At 44.3% G+C, this 21505-nt stretch overlaps 4 non-coding genes across 4 annotated transcripts; all 4 read right to left on the reverse strand.

The window, feature by feature from the left end:
* Positions 1-2779: 2779 nt before the first annotated feature.
* Positions 2780-2852, reverse strand: trnaf-aaa (transfer RNA phenylalanine (anticodon AAA)). The gene has a single exon. It is a non-coding gene; the product is annotated as a tRNA-Phe (tRNA).
* An 897-nt stretch (positions 2853-3749) lies between these two features.
* Positions 3750-3838, reverse strand: trnap-agg (transfer RNA proline (anticodon AGG)). Its single transcript is given in 2 exon segments — positions 3750-3785; positions 3803-3838. It is a non-coding gene; the product is annotated as a tRNA-Pro (tRNA).
* A 4536-nt stretch (positions 3839-8374) lies between these two features.
* Positions 8375-8463, reverse strand: trnap-agg (transfer RNA proline (anticodon AGG)). The gene is given in 2 exon segments: positions 8375-8410; positions 8428-8463. It is a non-coding gene; the product is annotated as a tRNA-Pro (tRNA).
* Positions 8464-20487: 12024 nt separating this feature from the next.
* On the reverse strand, positions 20488-20569 carry trnas-gcu (transfer RNA serine (anticodon GCU)). Its single transcript has one exon. It is a non-coding gene; the product is annotated as a tRNA-Ser (tRNA).
* Positions 20570-21505: the final 936 nt, after the last annotated feature.

Here is a 21505-nt window from a genome sequence, read left to right on the forward strand (position 1 = left end):
AGAGTCGATAGAAATTTGAAAAAAGACCATAAATGCATCTGCTATTTCAAGGGCCACTTCCTTAATTACTCTGGGATGTAGATTATCTGGCCCTGGGGATTTATCGGCCTTCAATCCCATCAATTTCCCAAACATTCCCTACTAATACTGATTTCATACAGTTCCTCCTTCTCATTAGACCCTATGTTCCCCAACATTTCTGGGAGATAATTTGTATCCTCCTTTCTGAAGACAGATCCAAAGTATGTATTTAATTGGTCTGCCATTTCTTTGTTCCCCATTATAAATTCCCCCGTTTCTGACTGTAAGTGGCCCACATTTGTCTTCACTAATCTTTTTCTCTACACATATCTATAGAAGCTTTTACAGTCAGTTTTTATGTTCTTTGCTAGCTTACTCTCATACTCTATTTCCCCCTTCTTAATCAATCCTTTTGTCCTCCGCTGCTAAATTCCAAACTGCTCACAATCTTCAGGTTTGCTGCTTGTTCTGGCCATTTTATATTTCTCCTCCTTGGATCTAATACTTTCCTTAATTTCTTTTGTAAGCCACAGTTGAGCCACCCTTCCTGTTTTACTTTTGCACAGACAGGAATGAACAATTGTTGTAATTCATCCATGCGCTCTTTAAATGCTAGCCATTGCCTATCCACTGTCAACCCTTTAAGTAACGTTCCCCAATCTATCATAGCCAACTCCCGCCTCATACCTTCATAGTTTCCTTTGTTTAGATTCAGGACCCGAGTCTCGGAATCAACTCTCTCACTCTCCATCTTAATGAAGAATTTTATCATATTATGGGCGCACTTCCCCAAGGGACCCCACACAACAAGATTGTTAACTAATCCTTTCTCATTACACAATATCCAGTCCAGGATGGCCTGTTCTCTAGAGGTGTATTACACCTCTATCAATTCTCCACTCAATCTCCTTTGATATAGGCAGAATAATCCTAGCTTTTCCAACCTAACCTTGTAACTAAAATCCCCCATCCCTGGATCCATTCTGGTAAATCGCCTCTGCGTCCTCTCAAGGACCCTCACATTCTTTCTAATGTCTGCTGAGCAGAACTGGAAGCAACACTCCAATTGGGGCCTAACCAGAGTTTTATAATGGTTCAGCATAACTTCCCTGCTTTTGTACTCAATGCCTCTATTTATAAAGCCCAAGATCCCATATGCTTTGCGAACCACTCTCGCAATATGTCTTGCCACCTTCAAAGATTGATGCACATGAACCCCAAGTCCCTCTATTCCAGTACACTCTTTAGAACTGTGCCATTAAGTATATATTGCCTCTCCCTATTCCTTTACATCACCTCACACTTGTCACTATTAAATTCCATCTGCCACCTGTCTGCCCATTCTGCTAGTCTATCACTGTCCTGTTGCAGGCAGTTCATATCATCCTCACTGTTTGCCGCTCCTCCAAGTTTGTTGTCATCGGGATATTTTGAGATTCTACTCTGTATTCCAAGATCCAAGTCAATTACCTTGAGCAAAAAAAGCAGTGGTTCTAGCACTGACCCTTGGGGAACACCACTGTCGACTATCCTCCAGTCTGACAAAGAACCATTTAATAAGACTCGCTGTTTTCTGTCCTTAAACCAATTATCTATCCAATTGGACACTGACCCTCCTATACCACGAACCTCAATTTTGTTAACCGCCCTTTTATGTGGTACCTTGTCAAACGCTTCCTTAAAATCCATATAAACAACATCCACTGCATTCCCTTTATCAACCTGCTCTGTTAGTTCATCAAAAAATGCAGTTAGATTAGTCAAGCATCAACTTCCATTTATAAATCCATGCTCACTCTCCTTAATTAACTCGAACCTCTCCAAGTGACTGTTGATTTTTTACCCTGATTATTCTTTCTAAATCCTTACCCACCGCTGCTGTTAATCTAACTAGCCTGTAGTTACCCGGACTGTCCTTACACCCTTTCTTGAATAAGGGTGTCGCATTTGCCACTGTTTAATCCTCTGGCACCTCCCCCGTATCCAGGGAAGATTGGAAGATTATAGCAAGCCCTTCCGTTATCTGCATCCTCATTTCCTTTCGCAACCTGGGATGTGAGCCATCCGGACCAGGTGATTTATCTTCCCTAAGCACAGACAGCCTTTTTAGTACCTCCCTCTCCTAATTTGTACCCTCTCCATTGCCTCTACTTTCTTCACTTCAACTGATATTTTGTCAAATTCCACTTCCTTAGTGATCACTGATATAAAGTACTCATTAAGTAGATTAACATTGCCCTGCACCTCTAAGCTTATATTATCCTTTTTGTCCCTAATAGGCCAGACTCAACCTCTTACTACCCACTTATCATTTACATGCTGCTCGAAGATTTTTGGGTTTCCTTTCATGTTGACTGCCAGTCTATTCTCATAGAAATAGAGAATAAGCAAGTATAGAAGATATAAGTGTTTACCATCCTTGATGAGGTGGAACTTTTTTATGTTGTGGGTGGTAATGACTTGGCCCACGAGTGTGGTGGAAGCAGAGACAATCAATGATTTGAAAAGGAAATTAGATGGATACTTGAAGGAAAGAAACTTGCAGGAGGAAAGGGATCGAGCTGGTGAGTGGAACTGACGAGATTGCTCCGGGGAGAGCCAGCATGGACGTGATAGGCCAAACGACCACCTTCTGTGGTGTAAATGACTCTGTGTTGTTTCTCAAATTCAATCCACTGGTGCTTGGTAAATAATTTCAAAGTAAATTGTGCAACCGGAAAATCAGAACCAAGGCAAGGGACGCATAAGCAAGCAAAATTGCTAAAACCCAGGATTGAACCAGGGACCTTTAGATTTTTAGTCTAACGCTCGCCCAACTGAGCTATTTCAGCCCGACATTAATAGTGGCTTGTTGTCCTTGTTTTGGAAGAAAATACATACATTCAAGTTTTCCAAAAAATTAAAGAACACAACATGTGAGTAATATTCCCCATTGCTTTCTCAGTACTGATGGATTGTGAAGCGGGAGACAGCCAGCAGTGCCGCTGAGCCGCACAGACCCCGATCAAATTCAATCTTTCATAGTGAGATGCTGCTGAGAGGTAAGAGTCCTGAATCAAAGCGAGACTTGCTCATTTCAAACACTCCCTGTACTCTCTGCTCATGAAGCCTTAAAAAAGGGAAAAACAGAATGGCACTCAAACTCACAACCCTGCCATTAAAAGTCTCATATTCGACTGACAGAACTGTCACTTCTCCTCGGTCTCTTATTGGATGGATACAACTCCAACGCAGGGGTGGCATTCAAATCCTCCCATGGGTCCACATGTCAGACTGAGTTCCATGTTGTAGACTCAAGCAAAGGAAATCTGCTCACTTCCAAAACTATCAGCGAATTGAAGCTGATTACAATCAACATCATCGGAGGTCAGAACGACCTGGTGAAAGGAGACACCCTGAAGAAGGATCCACAATTATTCAAAGGCATCGACAAAGTGAAGAACAAGAAAATCGATGAGTCAATGCAAGCCAAACAACAGAAACACTGAAGAATTCCATTCCATTCCAGTCCAGAACCCAGTCCTGTTGTTTTTGGAGGCAGGTCACAATTACAGCAACAACTTTTTTTCCCACTTGGCTATCAGTACATTTCGTTAATTGCAATTTTGTCGACAAGCTCTTTGAATCCAGTTGTCTGGTCCTCAAGCCAGCTCCGGATGGAAGTCAATTCCACCTTTTGCAAGGCTGAAACCAATAGATAACCTTAATCTAAAAATGCCAGCAGGCCAGGGCTCGTCCGGGACTTGAACCCGGGATCTCTCGCATGTTAATTAACTATACTCCCTAAGCGAGAATCATACCCCTAGACCAACGAGCCACTGACAGGTCAGGTTTTATTAGCTGCTGTGGAATTTCACCGGAACCCCCCAGCCAATCATCCATTTTTTTTCAGATCAAAGCAACATCCTGCAAAAGCTGAAATAAAAACAGAAAGTGCTGGAAATGTTCAGCAGCTCTGGCATCATCTGTGCTGTGAGAAACACAGTTAACGTTTCAGGGCACCCACCTTTTGTTTCAGCCATCCTTTCAGACTGCTTCTGTCCATCCAATCTCACTTTCTATTCTATCCACATTCTAATCATTCACTACGTTACTACATTTTTCATGAATTCCTCATTTCTTTTATTAATGACAATCTTGTATTTCTGGCCTTTGCTTCAGACACCACCACAAGTGGAATCGTGTCTCCATCTACCCAATCAAACCACTTCGCTGTTTCCTCACATTGCAATGTTTCTTTAACCCTGACAGACTGTGGAGTTTCTGCTGCTTGATTGCAGTTCTTGCTTCCCACCAGTAGATGTCACCTCACTCCAAAACAGTGAAGTTTACAAATCTGAGAGAGACACAACAGGAAATAATTGTTCACATTATAGTGAATGTGTGGGATTTAGAAATACTAGGAGTGGAGACGAGTTATTATTGCACTCTGCTATTACATCTTTTATAATGGACTCCAGCATTTTCCCCACGACTGATGTCAGGCTAACCGGTATATAATTCGCTGTTTTCTTTCTGCCTTTTTTTTTAAATAGCGGAGTTACATTAACTACCGTCCAATCCATTGGAACTGTTCCAGAGTCGATAGAATTTTGAAAAAAGACCAGAAATGCATCTGCTATTTCAAGGGCCACTTCCTTAATTACTCTGGGATGTAGATTATCAGGCCCTGGGGATTTATCGGCCTTCAATCCCATCAATTTCCCAAACATTCCCGACTAATACTGATTTCATACAGTTCCTCCTTCTCATTAGACCCTATGTTCCCCAACATTTCTGGGAGATAATTTGTATCCTCCTTAGTGAAGACAGATCCAAAGTATGTATTTAATTGGTCTGCCATTTCTTTGTTCCCCATTATAAATTCCCCCGTTTCTGACTGTAAGGGGCCCACATTTGCCTTCACTAATCTTTTTCTCTACACATATCTATAGAAGCTTTGACAGTCAGTTTTTATGTTCTTTGCTAGCTTACTCTCATATTCTATTTCCCCCTTCTTAATCAATCCTTTTGTCCTCCTCTGCTAAATTCCAAACTGCTCACAATCTTCAGGTTTGCTGCTTGTTCTGGCCATTTTATATTTCTCCTCCTTGGATCTAATACTTTCCTTAATTTCTTTTGTAAGCCACAGTTGAGCCACCCTTCCTGTTTTACTTTTGCACAGACAGGAATGAACAATTGTTGTAATTCATCCATGCGCTCTTTAAATGCTAGCCATTGCCTATCCACTGTCAACCCTTTAAGTAACGTTCCCCAATCTATCATAGCCAACTCCCGCCTCATACCTTCATAGTTTCCTTTGTTTAGATTCAGGACCCGAGTCTCGGAATCAAATCTCTCACTCTCCATCTTAATGAAGAATTTTATCATATTATGGGCGCACTTCCCCAAGGGACCCCACACAACAAGATTGTTAACTAATCCTTTCTCATTACACAATACCCAGTCCAGGATGGCCAGTTCTCTAGAGGTGTTTTACACCTCTATCAATTCTCCACTCAATCTCCTTTGATATAGGCAGAATAATCTTAGCTTTTCCAACCTAACCTTGTAACTAAAATCCCCCATCCCTGGATCCATTCTGGTAAATCGCCTCTGCGTCCTCTCAAGGACCCTCACATTCTTTCTAAAGTCTGCTGAGCAGAACTGGAAGCAACACTCCAATTGGGGCGTTACCAGAGTTTTATAATGGTTCAGCATAACTTCCCTGCTTTTGTACTCAATGCCTCTATTTATAAAGCCCAAGATCCCATATGCTTTGCGAACCACTCTCGCAATATGACTTGCCACCTTCAAAGCTTGATGCACATGAACCCCAAGTCCCTCTATTCCAGTACACTCTTTAGAACTGTGCCATTAAGTATATATTGCCTCTCCCTATTCCTTATGCCAAAATACATCACCTCACACTTGTCACTATTAAATTCCATCTGCCACCTGTCTGCCCATTCCGCTAGCCTATCACTGTCCTGTTGCAGGCAGTTCATATCATCCTCACTGTTTGCCGCTCCTCCAAGTTTGTTGTCATCGGGATATTTTGAGATTCTACTCTGTATTCCAAGATCCAAGTCAATTACCTTGAGCAAAAAAAGCAGTGGTTCTAGCACTGACCCTTGGGGAACACCACTGTCGACTATCCTCCAGTCTGACAAAGAACCATTTAATAAGACTCGCTGTTTTCTGTCCTTAAACCAATTATCTATCCAATTGGACACTGACCCTCCTATACCACGAACCTCAATTTTGTTAACCGCCCTTTTATGTGGTACCTTGTCAAACGCTTCCTTAAAATCCATATAAACAACATCCACTGCATTCCCTTCATCAACCTGCTCTGTAAGTTCATCAAAAAATGCAGTTAGATTAGTCAAGCATGAACTCCCATTTATAAATCCATGCTCACTCTCCTTAATTAACTCGAACCTCTCCAAGTGACTGTTGATTTTTTACCCTGATTATTCTTTCTAAAACCTTACCCACCGCTGCTGTTAATCTAACTAGCCTGTAGTTACCCGGACTGTCTTTACACCCTTTCTTGAATAAGGGTGTCGCATTTGCCACTGTTTAATCCTCTGGCACCTCCCCCGTATCCAGGGAAGATTGGAAGATTATAGCAAGCCCTTCCGTTATCTGCATCCGCATTTCCTTTCGCAACCTGGGATGTGAGCCATCCGGACCAGGTGATTTATCTTCCCTAAGCACAGCCAGCCTTTTTAGTACCTCCCTCTCCTAAATTGTACTCTCTCCATTGCCTCTACTTTCTTCACTTCAACTCATATTTTGTCAAATTCCACTTCCTCAGTGATCACTGATGCAAAGTACTCATTAAGTAGATTAACATTGCCCTGCACCTCTAAGCTTATATTATCCTTTTTGACCCTAATAGGCCCGACTCAACCTCTTACTACCCACTTATCATTTACATGCTGCTCGAAGATTTTTGGGTTTCCTTTCATGTTGACTGCCAGTCTATTCTCATAGAAATAGAGAATAAGCAAATATAGAAGATGTAAGTATTTCCCATCCTTGATGAGGTGAAATTTTTTATGTTGTGGGTGGTAATGTCTTGGCGCACGAGTGTGGTGGAAGCAGAGACAAACAATGATTTGAAAAGGAAATTGGATGGATACTTGAAGGAAAGAAACTTGCAGGAGGAAAGGGATCGAGCTGGTGAGTGGAACTGACGAGATTGCTCCGGGGAGAGCCAGCATGGACATGATAGGCCAAATGACCACCTTCTATGTTGCAAATGATTCTGTGTTGTTTCTCAAATTCAATCCACTGGTGCTTGGTAAATAATCTCAAAGTAAATTGTGCAACTGGAAAATCAGAACCAAGGCAAGGGACACATAAGGAAGCGAAATTGCTGAAACCCGGGATTGAACCCGGGACCTTTAGATCTTCAGTCTAACGCTCTCCCGACTGAGCTATTTCATCCCTACATTAACAGACGCTTGGTGTCCTTGTTTTGGAAGAAAATACATACATTCAAGTTTTCCAAAAAATTAAAGAACACAACATGTGAGTAATATTCCCCATTGCTTTCTCAGTACTGATGGATTGTGAAGCGGGAGACAGCCAGAAGTCCCACTGAGCCGCACAGACCCCGAGCTGAGAATGAAATGAGATCAAATTCAATCTTTCATAGTGAGATGCTGCTGAGAGGTAAGAGTCCTGAATCAAAGCGAGACTTGCTCATTTCAAACACTCCCTGTACTCTCTGCTCATGAAGCCTTAAAAAAGGGAAAAACAGAATGGCAATCAAACTCACAACCCTGCCATTAAAAGTCTCATATTCGACTGACAGAACTGTCACTTCAACTCGGTCTCTTATTGGATGGATGCAACTCCAACGCAGGGATGGCATTCAAATCCTCCCATGGGTCCACATGTCAGACTGAGTTCCATGTTGTAGACTCAAGCAAAGGAAATCTGCTCACTTCCAAAACTATCAGCGAATTGAAGCTGATTACAATCAACATCATCGGAGGTCAGAACTACCTGGTGAAAGAAGACACCCTGAAGAAGGATCCACAATTATTCAAAGGCATCGACAAAGTGAAAAACAAGAAAATCGATGAGTCAATGCAAGCCAAACAACAGAAACACTGAAGAATTCCATTCCATTCCAGTCCAGAACCCAGTCCTGTTGTTTTTGGAGTCAGGTCACAATTACAGCAACAACTTTGTATTCCCAATTGGCTATCTGGACATTCAGTTAATTGCAATTTTGTCGACAAGCTCTTTGAATCCAGTTGTCTGGTCCTCAAGCCAGCTCCGGATGGAAGTCAATTCCAACTTCTGCAAGGCTGAAACCAATAGATAACCTTAATCCAAAAATGCCAGCAGACCAGGGCTCGTCCGGGACTTGAACCCGGGATCTCTCGCATGTTAATTAACCATACTCCCTAAGCGAGAATCATACCCCTAGACCAACGAGCCACTGACAATTCAAACTTTATTAGCTGCTGTGGAATTTCACTGGAACCTCCCAGCCAATCATCCATTTTTTTTCAGATCAAAGCAACATCCTGCAATGCTGAAATAAAAACAGAAAGTGCTGGAAATGTTCAGCAGCTCTGGCAGCATCTGTGCTGTGAGAAACACAGTTAATGTTTCAGGGCACTCACCATTTGTTTCAGCCATCCTTTCAGACTGCTTCTGTCCATCCAATCTCACTTTCTATTCTATCCACATTCTAACCATTCACTACGTTAATACATTTTTCATGAATTCCTCATTTCTTTTATTAATGACAATTTTGTATTTCTGGCCTTTGCTTCAGACACCACCACAAGAAGAATCATGTCTCCATCTACCCAATCAAACCACTTCACATTGCAATGTTTCTTTAACCCTGACAGACTGTGGAGTTTCTGCTGCTTGATTGCAGTTCTGGCTTCCCGCCAGTAGATGTCACCTCACTCCAATACAGTGAAGTTTACAAATCTGAGAGAGACACAACAGGAAATAATTGTTCACATTATAGTGAATGTGTGGGATTTAGAAATACTGGGAGTGGAGACGAGTTATTATTGCACTCTGCTATTACATCTTTTATAATGGACTCCAGCATTTTCCCCACGACTGATGTCAGGCTAACCGGTATATAATTCGCTGTTTTCTTTCTGCCTCTTTTTTAAAATAGCGGAGTTACATTAACTACCGTCCAATCCATTGGAACGGTTCCAGAGTCGATAGAATTTTGAAAAAAGACCAGAAATGCATCTGCTATTTCAAGGGATACTTCCTTAATTACTCTGGGATGTAGATTATCAGGCCCTGGGGATTTATCGGCCTTCAATCCCATCAATTTCCCAAACATTCCCTACTAATATTGATTTCATACAGTTCCTCCTTCTCACTAGACCCTATGTTCCGCAACATTTCTGGGAGATAATTTGTATCCTCCTTTCTGAAGACAGATCCAAAGTATGTATTTAATTGGTCTGCCATTTCTTTGTTCCCCATTATAAATTCCCCCGTTTCTGACTGTAAGGGGCCCACATTTGCCTTCACTAATCTTTTACTCTACACATATCTATAGAAGGTTTTACAGTCAGTTTTTATGTTCTTTGTTAGCTTACTCTCATACTCTATTTCCCCCTTCTTAATCAATCCTTTTGTCCTCCTCTGCTAAATTCCAAACTGCTCACAATCTTCAGGTTTGCTGCTTGTTCTGACCATTTTATATTTCTCCTCCTTGGATCTAATACTTTCCTTAATTTCTTTTGTAAGCCACAGTTGAGCCACCCTTCCTGTTTTACTTTTGCACAGACAGGAATGAACAATTGTTGTAATTCATCCATGCGCTCTTTAAATGCTAGCCATTGCCTATCCACTGTCAACCCTTTAAGTAACGTTCCCCAATCTATCATAGCCAACTCCCGCCTCATACCTTCATAGTTTCCTTTGTTTAGATTCAGGTCCCGAGTCTCGGAATCAACTCTCTCACTCTCCATCTTAATGAAGAATTTTATCATATTATGGGCGCACTTCCCCAAGGGACCCCACACAACAAGATTGTTAACTAATCCTTTCTCATTACACAATACCCAGTCCAGGATGGCCAGTTCTCTAGAGGTGTTTTACACCTCTATCAATTCTCCACTAATCTCCTTTGATATAAGCAGAATAATCCTAGCTTTTCCAACCTAACATTGTAACTAAAATCCCCCATCCCTGGATCCATTCTGGTAAATCGCCTCTGCGTCCTCTCAAGGACCCTCACATTCTTTCTAAAGTCTGCTGAGCAGAACTGGAAGCAACACTCCAATTGGGGCCTAACCAGAGTTTTATAATGGTTCAGCATAACTTCCCTGCTTTTGTACTCAATGCCTCTATTTATAAAGCCCAAGATCCCATATGCTTTGCGAACCACTCTCGCAATATGACTTTCCACCTTCAAAGATTGATGCACATGAACCCCAAGTCCCTATATTCCAGCACACTCTTTAGAACTGTGCCATTAAGTATATATTGCCTCTCCCTATTCCTTATGCCAAAATACATCACCTCACACTTGTTACTATTAAATTCCATCTGCCACCTGTCTGCCCATTCTGCTAGCCTATCACTGTCCTGTTGCAGGCAGTTGATATCATCCTCACTGTTTGCCGCTCCTCCAAGTTTGGTGTCATCGGCATATTTTGAGATTCTACTCTGTATTCCAAGATCCAAGTCAATTACCTTGAGCAGAAAAAGCAGTGGTTCTAGCACTGACCCTTGGGGAACACCACTGTCGACTATCCTCCAGTCTGACAAAGAACCATTTAATAAGACTCGCTGTTTTCTGTCCTTAAACCAATTTTCTATCCAATTGGACACTGACCCTCCTATACCACGAACCTCAATTTTGTTAACCGCCCTTTTATGTGGTACCTTGTCAAACGCTTCCTTAAAATCCATATAAACAACATCCACTGCATTCCCTTCATCAACCTGCTCTGTTAGTTCATCAAAAAATGCAGTTTGATTAGTCAAGCATGAACTCCCATTTATAAATCCATGCTCACTCTCCTTAATTAACTCGAACCTCTCCAAGTGACTGTTGATTTTTTTACCCTGATTATTCTTTCTAAAACCTTACCCACCGCTGCTGTTAATCTAACTAGCCTGTAGTTACCCGGACTGTCCTTACACCCTTTCTTGAATAAGGGTGTCGCATTTGCCACTGTTTAATCCTCTGGCACCTCCCCCGTATCCAGGGAAGATTGGAAGATTATAGCAAGCCCTTGCGTTATCTGCATCCGCATTTCCTTTCACAACCTGGGATGTGAGCCATCCGGACCAGGTGATTTATCTTCCCTAAGCACAGCCAGCCTTTTTAGTACCTCCCTCTCATAATTTGTACTCTCTCCATTGCCTCTACTTTCTTCACTTCAACTGATATTTTGTCAAATTCCACTTCCTTAGTGATCACTGATGCAAAGTACTCATTAAGTAGATTAACATTGCCCTGCACCTCTAAGCTTATATTGTCCTTTTTGTCCCTAATAGGCCCGACTCAACCTCTTACTACCCACTTATCATTTACATGCTGCTCGAAGATTTTTGGGTTTCCTTTCATGTTGACTGCCAGTCTATTCTCATAGAAATAGAGAATAAGCAAATATAGAAGATGTAAGTATTTCCCATCCTTGATGAGGTGGAATGTTTTATGTTGTGGGTGGTAATGTCTTGGCCCACGAGTGTGGTGGAAGCAGAGACAATCAATGATTTGAAAAGGAAATTGGATGGATACTAGAAGGAAAGAAACTTGCAGGAGGAAAGGGATCGAGCTGCTGAGTGGAACTGACTAGATTGCTCCGGGGAGAGCCAGCATCTCACGCTTCTGTAAGTGGATTTACTGTATCAGAGTAGAAGTACTGTATCAGGCCTTGTTAGCTCAGTTGGCAGAGCATGAGACTTTTAATCTCACGGTCTTGGATTTGAGACCCTTGTGTCGTTGTTCTTCCCTTTTTCAGTCTTCATCGGCAGAGAGTTCAAGGAGAGTTTGAAATTAAATTCAACAACATCACCAGATTTCAACGGCACCCCCCCACCCCCGTCCCAGTGTAGTTGACAGGACCCACAACCTCTGTCCTCCCCCCTCCCCCCCCGTCCCAGTGTAGTTGACAGGACTCTCAACCTCTGCCTTCCCCCTTCCCCTCCCTCCCAGAACTGCGACAGGGTTCCCCTTGTCCTCACTTTCCACCCCACCTGCCTCCACATCCAAAGGATCATCCTCCACCATTTCCACCACCTCCAGCGTGATGCCACCACCAAACGCATCCTTCCCTCCCCTGTCAGCATTCCGAAGGGATCGTTCCCTCCACGACACCTTGGTCCACTCCTCCATTATCCCTGACACCTCATCCCCTTCCCAAGGCACCTTCTCATGCAATCGCAGGAGATATAACACCTACCCTTTTCCCTCCTCTCTGCTCATTATTTAAAGCCCAAACACTCCTTTCAGGTGAAGCAGCGATTTACTTGTACGTCTTTCAATTTAGTGTACTGTATTCGCTGCTCACATTGCAGTCTCCTCCAAATTGGGGAGACCAAACGCAGATTATGTCGAACACCTCTGCTCAGTCCGAAAGCATGACCCCGAGCTTCTGGTTCCTTGCCGTTTCAACACTCCCCCCTGCTCTCATGTCAACATTTCTGTCTTGGGCCTGTTCCAGTATTCCAGTGATCATCTCCATGGAAAGATCAATCTTACACGCTAGCTCAAATGTTGGATTTTGTATGTTTAGTATCTTTTCTCATCCAAAGATTACACGATCAATCATTCACCACTCTGTCTTCTCCTGAACTTCGAGTTCAAATTTGTTTGTGAAGTTGAGTGACACGTTAAGACAGCACAGTCTTTGTCTTTGTGAAGGAAGTGATTTCGGAATGGCTGTTTGAAACTGCCACTCCTTGCACAGAAATTCAGTGCAAATACTCAAATCACCCACAATTTCTTCGTGAGAAATTTGTTCACAATTGCATTCGACTTGGAAACCGCCTCAACATTAATCTCACTGAAGGAAAGTGTGACTGTGTTGTTTGTTTCAGAGTGTTGGTGCCGTTATGTGTCGCTCTTAACCAAGACTGGGACACAACGCAAGGTTGATCCAAGGTTGGCATATATTATCATTCAGGAGCAAGAAAAATCGAAAGGAACCTAACAAGAAAACCCAGTCTCCAGATGTGAGAATCTGTCGATCCGCTTTGGGAAAGTAAATCAGAGCAGAATGAAGGGTGAACTGTCCGACTGCCCAGAAGAGATGAAGACACAGCTCAGTCAGCACGTTCCCCTGGTTTATGATGCTGGAACATTCCTCACACAGAAATTATTCAACCTGATGACAAACGTGCTTACAGCCGATAATTTGTTAAGATAATTTTTTTTTGAGCTACAACTCAAACAGCTACTCGACAATGTGGAAAATTGCCCAGGTGTGCCCTGTCCATAAAAAAAAGCAGGACAAATCCAATCTGACCAATTACCGCCCCATCAGTCTACTATCAATCATCAGCAAAGTGATGGAAGATGTCATCAACAGTGATATCAATCACCACGCATTTAGCAATAAACTGCTCATCGATGCTCAGTTTAGATTCCGCCACGGCCTCTCGGATCCAGGCAAACATTTGGAAGCTGGAGTATAATGTGGGAAAACGTGAGGTTATTCACTTTGGTAGTAAGAACAGATAAATTAAATATTATTTAAATTGCGAGAGACTACAGAATGCTGCGGTATAGAAGGATCTGGGTGTCTTCGTACATGAATCACAAAAAGTTAGCATGCAGCTAGAGCAAATAATTAGGAAGGCAAATGGAATGTTACCCTTTGTTACAAAGGGGAATGGAGTATAAAAGGAGAGAAGTCTTGCTACAAATGTACAGGGTGTTGGTGAAACCACACCTGGAGTACTGTGTACAGTTTTGGTCTCCTTATTTAAGGAGGGATATACTTGCATTGGAGGCAATTCAGAGAAAGAGGTGGGCAACTGTCTCTTCCCCACCACAGCCACCTCGAGGGCATTGTGCGGAGGGGGTGAGACTTCGGGCGTGCAGGAAGGATCTGATGGGGAGGGCTCTTCTCACCACCAGCCAAGTTTCATCTTGGTGCTTGTTTGAAAGTTCTGGTGATGAGGCATTCCGCCAAATGACTTTGGAAGTTTGCTCGGGGAACCATCCGACTGGATCCACCATCTCCTTTTCCTGTAGGGCCTTGAGGACATTCCGTGCAGACAACTACCTGAAGGATTGGTGGTCAAAGATGTTTTTCCACAGAAACTTTCCCACGAAGGATATGTGGTACGGCACGGTCCAACTGGATGGAGCATTCCGCGGCAATGTGACCAGGCCCATCCTTCACAACGCTGGGGACAGATAGAACCTCAGCACGGAGTGACACTTGGAGATTGTGTACTGGGAATCTGCGCACAGCTTGATGCAGCTGCACACGAAGGTAGTCATCAGGATGAGGGCGACGTTGGGTACATTTTTCCCGCCCTTATCCAGGGGTTTGAACATTATGTCCCTCCAGACCTGGTCCATTTTGGAACCCCATATGAAGCGGAAAATGGCTCGGGTGATCGCCACAGCACAGGAGTGGCGTTTGGGCCAGACCTGCACCACGTACAGCAACGTGAGCGCCTCGCACCTGATCACCAGGTTCTTACCCACAATGGAGAGAGATCGCTGCTCCCACATGCTCAGCTTATGGTGTATCCTGGCTACTCGCTACTTCCAGGTTTTGGTGCACGCCCCGTCCCTTCCGAACCATAACCCCAGCACCGTCAGGTAGTCTGACCTGATGGTGAAGGGGACAAAGGATCGGTCAGCCCAGTTCCCAAAGAACATGGACTCGCACTTGCCGTGGTTAACTTTGGCTCCCGAGGCGAGTTCGAACTGGTCGCAGATGCTGATCAGTCTGCGAACGGACAGCAGATCCGAGCAAAAGACGGCGACGTCATCCAGGTACAGGGAAGTTTTAACCTGAGTGACTCCACTGCCTCGGATTATAACCCCCCCTTTCTGCTTGCATCCTTCCTAATAGACTCAGCAAAGGGTTCAAAACAGCAAACAAACAAGACAGAGGAGAGAGGACTGCCCTGTCTGTCTTTGCAAAGCAGGTGTCGAAAAAGATGCAGTGGTTTTTATCGCGGTTCATCCCAAGCAGCTGTGTAACACAGGAGTCTGTGCTCTACAGGCTGTTCTCAGGGATGCACACCGAGATGAACATCAACTGCTGCTGAAGGACTATCAATTGGGTGAAAGACGCCCTTTGTTCTGCCCGAAACTTGCTGGTCTTCCAGCGCAAAGAGTTGTCCACGACCTAATGTTGCAGACTGGCACATTCCAAGGTCCAAGACTACGTGCTGAGGGACGCACTACATCTTGGGGCAGCCGCTGCAAAGGTTCACTGGGGAAGACCACTGTGTAAGGTACCCCCACCAAGGTGAAGTGAGGGACTGGATCCATGGAAATCCCCTCGGGCTGTATCTAGAAAATATTTCTCCACCTCCAGGCTCACTTCTTTGACCAGGAGTCCTCCTCCCGACCAGCAGACCCATTCACCCACCTCCAGCATTCTCCCTCTACTTGGACCCCTCCCCCTGGCCACTTACCCGCTCTTCATCTCTTCATTGAAAACTGTCGGCTAGACATTTGTCATCTCAATTTCTTTACCCCCCTCACTCACTCTAACCTGTCCCCCTCTGATCTTGAGGCACTCCGTTCTCTCAGGTCCAACCCCGACATGGTCATCAAACCTGCAGACAATGGTGGTGCTGTTGTTGTATGGCGTACCGACCTCTACCTTGCAGAGGCTCAGCGCCGACTCACAGACACTTCTTCCTACCTCCCTCTGGACCATGACCCCATCACCGAACATCAAGCCACCGTCCAAAGGACTGTCACTGACCTCATCTCCTCTGGAGAGCTTCCCTCTTCAGCTTCCAACCTCATCGTCCCGCAACCCCGGACAGCCAGCTTCTACCTCCTTCCCACAATCCACAAACGGGTACGTCCCGGCAGACCCATTGTGTCAGCCTGCTCCTGCCCCACTGAACTTATTTCTTCCTTTCTTGACTCTATCTTTTCTCCGCTGGTCCAGTCTCTTCCCAACTACATCCATGACTCTTCTGACGCCTTACGTCATTTTGACAATTTCCAGTTTCCTGGTCCCAACCGCCTCCTCTTCACTATGGACGTCCAATCGCGTTGCACCTCCATCCCCCGCCAGGATGGTTTGAGGGCTCTCCGCTTCTTCCTGGAACAGAGGCCCAACCAGTCCCCATCCACCACCACCCTCCTCCGCCTGGCTGAACTTGTTCTCACATTGAACAACTTCTCCTTCAACTCCACGCACTTCCTTCAAGTAAAAGGTGTCGCTATGGGTACCCGCATGGGTCCTAGTTATGCCTGTCTTTTTGTGGGATATGTCGAGCATTCTTTGTTCCAGCCCTACTCAGGCCCCCTCCCCCAACTCTTTTTCCGGTACATTGATGACTGTATCGGTGCCGTTTCCTGCTCCCGCCCCGAACTGGAAAACTTTATCAACTTTGCTTCCAATTTCCACCCTTCTCTCACCCATACGTGGTCCATCTCTGACACTTCCCTTCCCTTCCTCGACTTCTCTGTCTCCATCTCTGGGAATAGGTTGTCTCCCAATATCCATTATAAGCCCACCGACTCCCACAGCTACCTCGACTACACTTCTTCACACCCTACCTCCTGTAAGGACTCCATTCCATTCTCCAGGTTTCTTCGTCTTCGACTCAGCTGCTCTGATGATGCTACCTTCCATGACGGTGCTTCTGGTATGACCTCCTTTTTCCTCAACCGTGGAATCCCCCCCACTGTTGTTGACAGGGCCCTCAACCGTGTCCGGCCCATTTCCCGTACTTCTGCCCTCAACCCTTCCACTCCCTCCCAGAACCGTGAACGGGTTCCCCTTGTCCTCACTTTCCACCCCATCAGCCTCCATATCCAAAGGATCATCCTCTGCCATTTTTGCCACCTCCAGCGTGATGCCACTACCAAACGCATCTTCCCCTCCCTTTCCCTGTCAGCATTCCGAAGGGATCGTTCCCTCCGCGACAACCTGGTCCACTCCTCCATTACCTCCACCACCTCGTCCCCATCCCATGGCACCTTCCCCTGCAATCGCAGGAGGTGTAATACCTGCCCATTTACCTCCTCTCTCCTCACTATCCCAGGCCCCACTTCTGACTTATGTTGAAGAGAAAGCCATCAATGAAACAGCTGAGGATGGTTGGGCCTCGGACACTGCCCTGAGAAACTAGGTATCCAGTCATGAATGGTGGTGGACAATTAAATAACGAACCAGATGAGGAGGGCCCAAAAACATTCCTATCCTCAATGTTGGTGGAGCCGAGCACGTCAGTGCAAAAGGTGAAGCTGAAGCATTTGAAACCATCTTCAGTCAGAAATTGCTCAGTGGATGATTCATCTCGGCCTCTTGAGGTCCCCAGCATCACAGCTTCCAGTTTTCAGCCAATTTGCTTCACTCCACATAATGGCAAGAAACAGCTGAAGGCACTCGATACAGCAAAGACTATGGGCCCTAACAACATTCCGGCTCTAGTACCGAAGACTTGTGCTCCAGAACTAGCTGCACCCTCAGCCAAGCTGTTCCAGTAGAGCTACAACACAGGTATCTACTTGACAATGTGGAAAATTGTCCAAGTGTGCCCTCTCCATAAAAAAAATGCAGGACAAATCCAATCTGACCAATTGCCACCCCATCAGTCGACTATCAATCATCAGCAAAGTGATGGAAGATGTCACCAAAAGTGCTATCAAGCACCACACATGCAGCAATAATCTGATCATTGATGCTCAGTTTAGGTTCTGCCAGGGTCTCTCAGCTCCAGGAAATAATTTGGCAGATAGAGGAGAATATTGGAAAATGGGAGGTTATCCACTTTGGTAGGAAGAATAGAAAAAAAAATATTATTTAAATTGTGAGAGATTACAGAATGCTGCGGTGTAGAAGGATCTGGGTATCCTCGTACATGAATCACAAAAAGTTACCATGCAGGTACAGCAAATAATTAGGAAGGCAAATGGAATGTTACCCTTTATTGCAAGGGGGATGGAGCATAAAAGTAGAGAAGTCTTGCTACAAATGTACATGGTGCTGGTGAAACCACACCTGGAGTATTGTGTACAGTTTTTGTCTCTTTATTTAAGGAGGGATATACTTGCATTGGAGGCAGTTGAGAGAAGGTTCATTGGATTGATTCCTGTGATGAAGGTGTGGTCCTATGAGGAAAGCTGAGCAGGATGGACTGATACTCATTGTAGTTGAGAAAAATGAAAGGTGAACGTATTGAGACATATAAGATTCTGAGGGGGCTTGACAGGGTAGATGCTGAGAGGATGTTTCCTCTCGTGGTGGAATCTAGAACTAGGGGACACAGTTTCAGAATTAGGGGTTTTTCATTTAAGAAGGAATTTCTTCTCTCAGAGGGTCATTAATCTTTGGAATTCTTTACGGCAGAGAGCAGTGGAGGCTGGGTCATTGAATGTCTTCAAGACTTATACCTACAAGAGAGCCAAGGGTTAGGTGGGCAGGCAAGAAAGTGGGGTTGAGGTCATGATCAGGTCAGCCATGATCTTATTGAATGGCGGAGCAAGCTCGAGGGGCCAAATGGCCTACTCCTGCTATTAGTTCTTCTGATTTTATGTTCGTATGATCTCATTGCAGGTTGGTCCAAGCAGAGACGAAAGAGTGGAATTCCAGAGGAGAGGTGAGAGTGATTACCCTTGAGTGAGTGTGGCATCAAGGATCCCCAGCAAAATTGAAGTCAATGGGAATCAGGGGGAAAACTCTCCACTTGTTGAAGTCATACCTCGCCCAAAACAAGATGTTGTGGTTCGTGGAGGCCAATCATCTCAGCCCAAGACATTGCCTCAAGAGTTTCTCAGGGTCGTGTCCTAGACCCAAACATCCCAGCTGTTTCATTGACGACTTTCTCTTCAACATAAGTCAGAAGTGGGAATGTTAGATGATGACTCACAACTCTTCAGATACTGAAGCAGTCTGTGCCTGCAAGCAGCAAGACCTGAACAACATTCAGGCTTGAGCTGATAAGTGACAAGCAACCTTCTGGCCACACAAGTGCCAAGCAGTGAACATCTCCAATGAGAGAGAAAAAAAATCTACCTTTTGATATTCAGAAGCATTATCATCGTTAAATCCCCCACCATCAACATCTTGACCAGAAACGTAACTAGACCAGTCACATCTATGCTGTGGCTATAAGCGCAGGTCAGAGATTACGAATTCTGCAGCAAGTATCTCACCTCCTGACACCCCAAATCCTGTCCACCATCTACAAGGCACAAGTCAGGAGTGTGATGGAATACATCCCACTCAACAACACTCAAGAAGCTCAACACCATCCAGGACAAAGCAGCGCACTTGATCGGCACCTAACACGCCACCTTAAACATTCAATCCCTCCAAAACCTGTAAACAGTGGCTGCAGTGTGTACCATCTCCATATGCACTGCAGCAAGTATCCTTCAACAGCACCTTCCAAACTCGTGACCACTAGCACCTCGAAGGACAAGGGCAGCAGATGCATGGGAACACCACCACCTGCAGGTTCACCTCCAAGTCACTCACCATCATGACTTGGAACTATATCACCATTTCTTCACTGTTGCTGGGTCAAAATCCTGGAACTCCCTCCACAATAGCACTGTGGGTGTTCCTACACCACATTGACTGCAGCAGTTCAAGAAGGCAGCTCCCCACCACATTCTCAAGGGCAATTAGGGATGGGCAATAAATGCCAGCCTTGCCAGCGATACTCACACCCAAGAATGAATAAAAGCCAAATCACTCTCCACAGATTCCCCATAATCTGGGCTTGGACATTTACTTCAGGAGCACAGAGCTTTATATCACTGCAACATGAGTTCCAATTTTCAGATTCTGTTCACTTTTCACATTATTTTCTACCAGTCCACTAGCTTTTATTAATTCAGTATTCGGGTCTCTACTCCTCCGCCGTTTCTAACATCTCACCTCTTACAAAAAAACACTCTAATCTTGGTAGTAGGTAGTAGATGACCCCTCATTTTAAACTCCATCTGCCAAAGCATTGCTCACTCACTTAATCTATCAAGAAGATTTGAAAATACATTTCTTGCCAAAGGATAATTTTCTGCATCTGCTCCCTCGCCATTTGCTTTTCCCATTTGTCTTTCACTTGGTGCAAATCCAGAGAAAGTAAAGATGGAAGGAAGGAGGGGAGGAAAAATCCTGCTCCGTTTCGTGATCCCTATTTGATCTTCATACCAGTGCAGTTTGGGTGAAGAATTCCAATTGTCTGTCTCAATTTTAATAAAGTATAACCAATTCTCGAATCACTGTCTGGACATTGACAAGAACAGGTTTCGAGGCTGACTTGACACATAAACAATACGCTGCACAGTTCATAAACTAGCGACAAGAATGGGATTCGAACCCACGCGTGCAAAGCACAATGGATTAGCAGTCCATTGCCTTAACCTCTCGGCCACCTTGTCAGTTGAACAAACATAGCTGTCACCTTCAGCACAGCTTCTGGCTGTGCAGCCAGCTGTGTAATGATGGAAATATATCTTCTGTCAGTAAATGAAGTTGGGAATGGAGCGGTGTGAAACATTTCCAGACCATGTCCAACACGTTTCTACTCAGTGTGAAAACCCACCACGGAAAGACTGGAACATACAATCATTTCATCACATCATGATTAACATCACTCAGACACCTGAACCATTAGGTCACTGACGAAGTCATGATGACCGAATTTGTCATGAAATGAAAACTGAACTAACTGACTGGAAGAATTGCTTTAACTCCACATGATCAGCGAGGCACAGCCTCAGGCCGACTTGTCGGGTGGTGTAAACAGATATCACTGCTTCTGATCTTCACCAGAACAGAGAGTGAGATGTAACATTGATCATCAAACAGACTGTGAGAGAATACAACAGAATAAAACACATGGAGAGACACTGTGGAATAACAAATAGATTTGATTGGAATGTTGAAATTTTAATTGGAATGGATAAAACACCAGAAACAGCAGATTAAATTGGGATACTCATCATTATATTGATCTGGGACAGAAAAGAGAAACTGATGGAAAGAAGAGAAGAAGGAAGAAAAGAAAGGATGGAACTGTTCAATTTTTTCAGTTATTTCACTCGCCCATCAAAGCTGATAAAAAAATTGCAAATAACAGAGAATTTCACCAAAAATGGAGATTAAATGTTGCTGAAACCTTGGATCGAAGGATGCCCCAACAGATCACCTGTTTAACTGTCTCCTCACTGGGGGATTTCAATCAGTGAGCAATATTATTCTCTACTTTTTTTGTTAATTGGTCCCAGAAATGTCACTTGGAATTAATATCTGTGTTCCTATTCCTGAATAATAAAATTGTGAGGTTCTCGATATTTTCTGGACACAGTTCCTGC

The sequence above is a fragment of the Heterodontus francisci genome, unplaced genomic scaffold (assembly GCF_036365525.1).
Source record: "Heterodontus francisci isolate sHetFra1 unplaced genomic scaffold, sHetFra1.hap1 HAP1_SCAFFOLD_121, whole genome shotgun sequence".
Classification (NCBI taxonomy): domain Eukaryota; kingdom Metazoa; phylum Chordata; class Chondrichthyes; order Heterodontiformes; family Heterodontidae; genus Heterodontus; species Heterodontus francisci.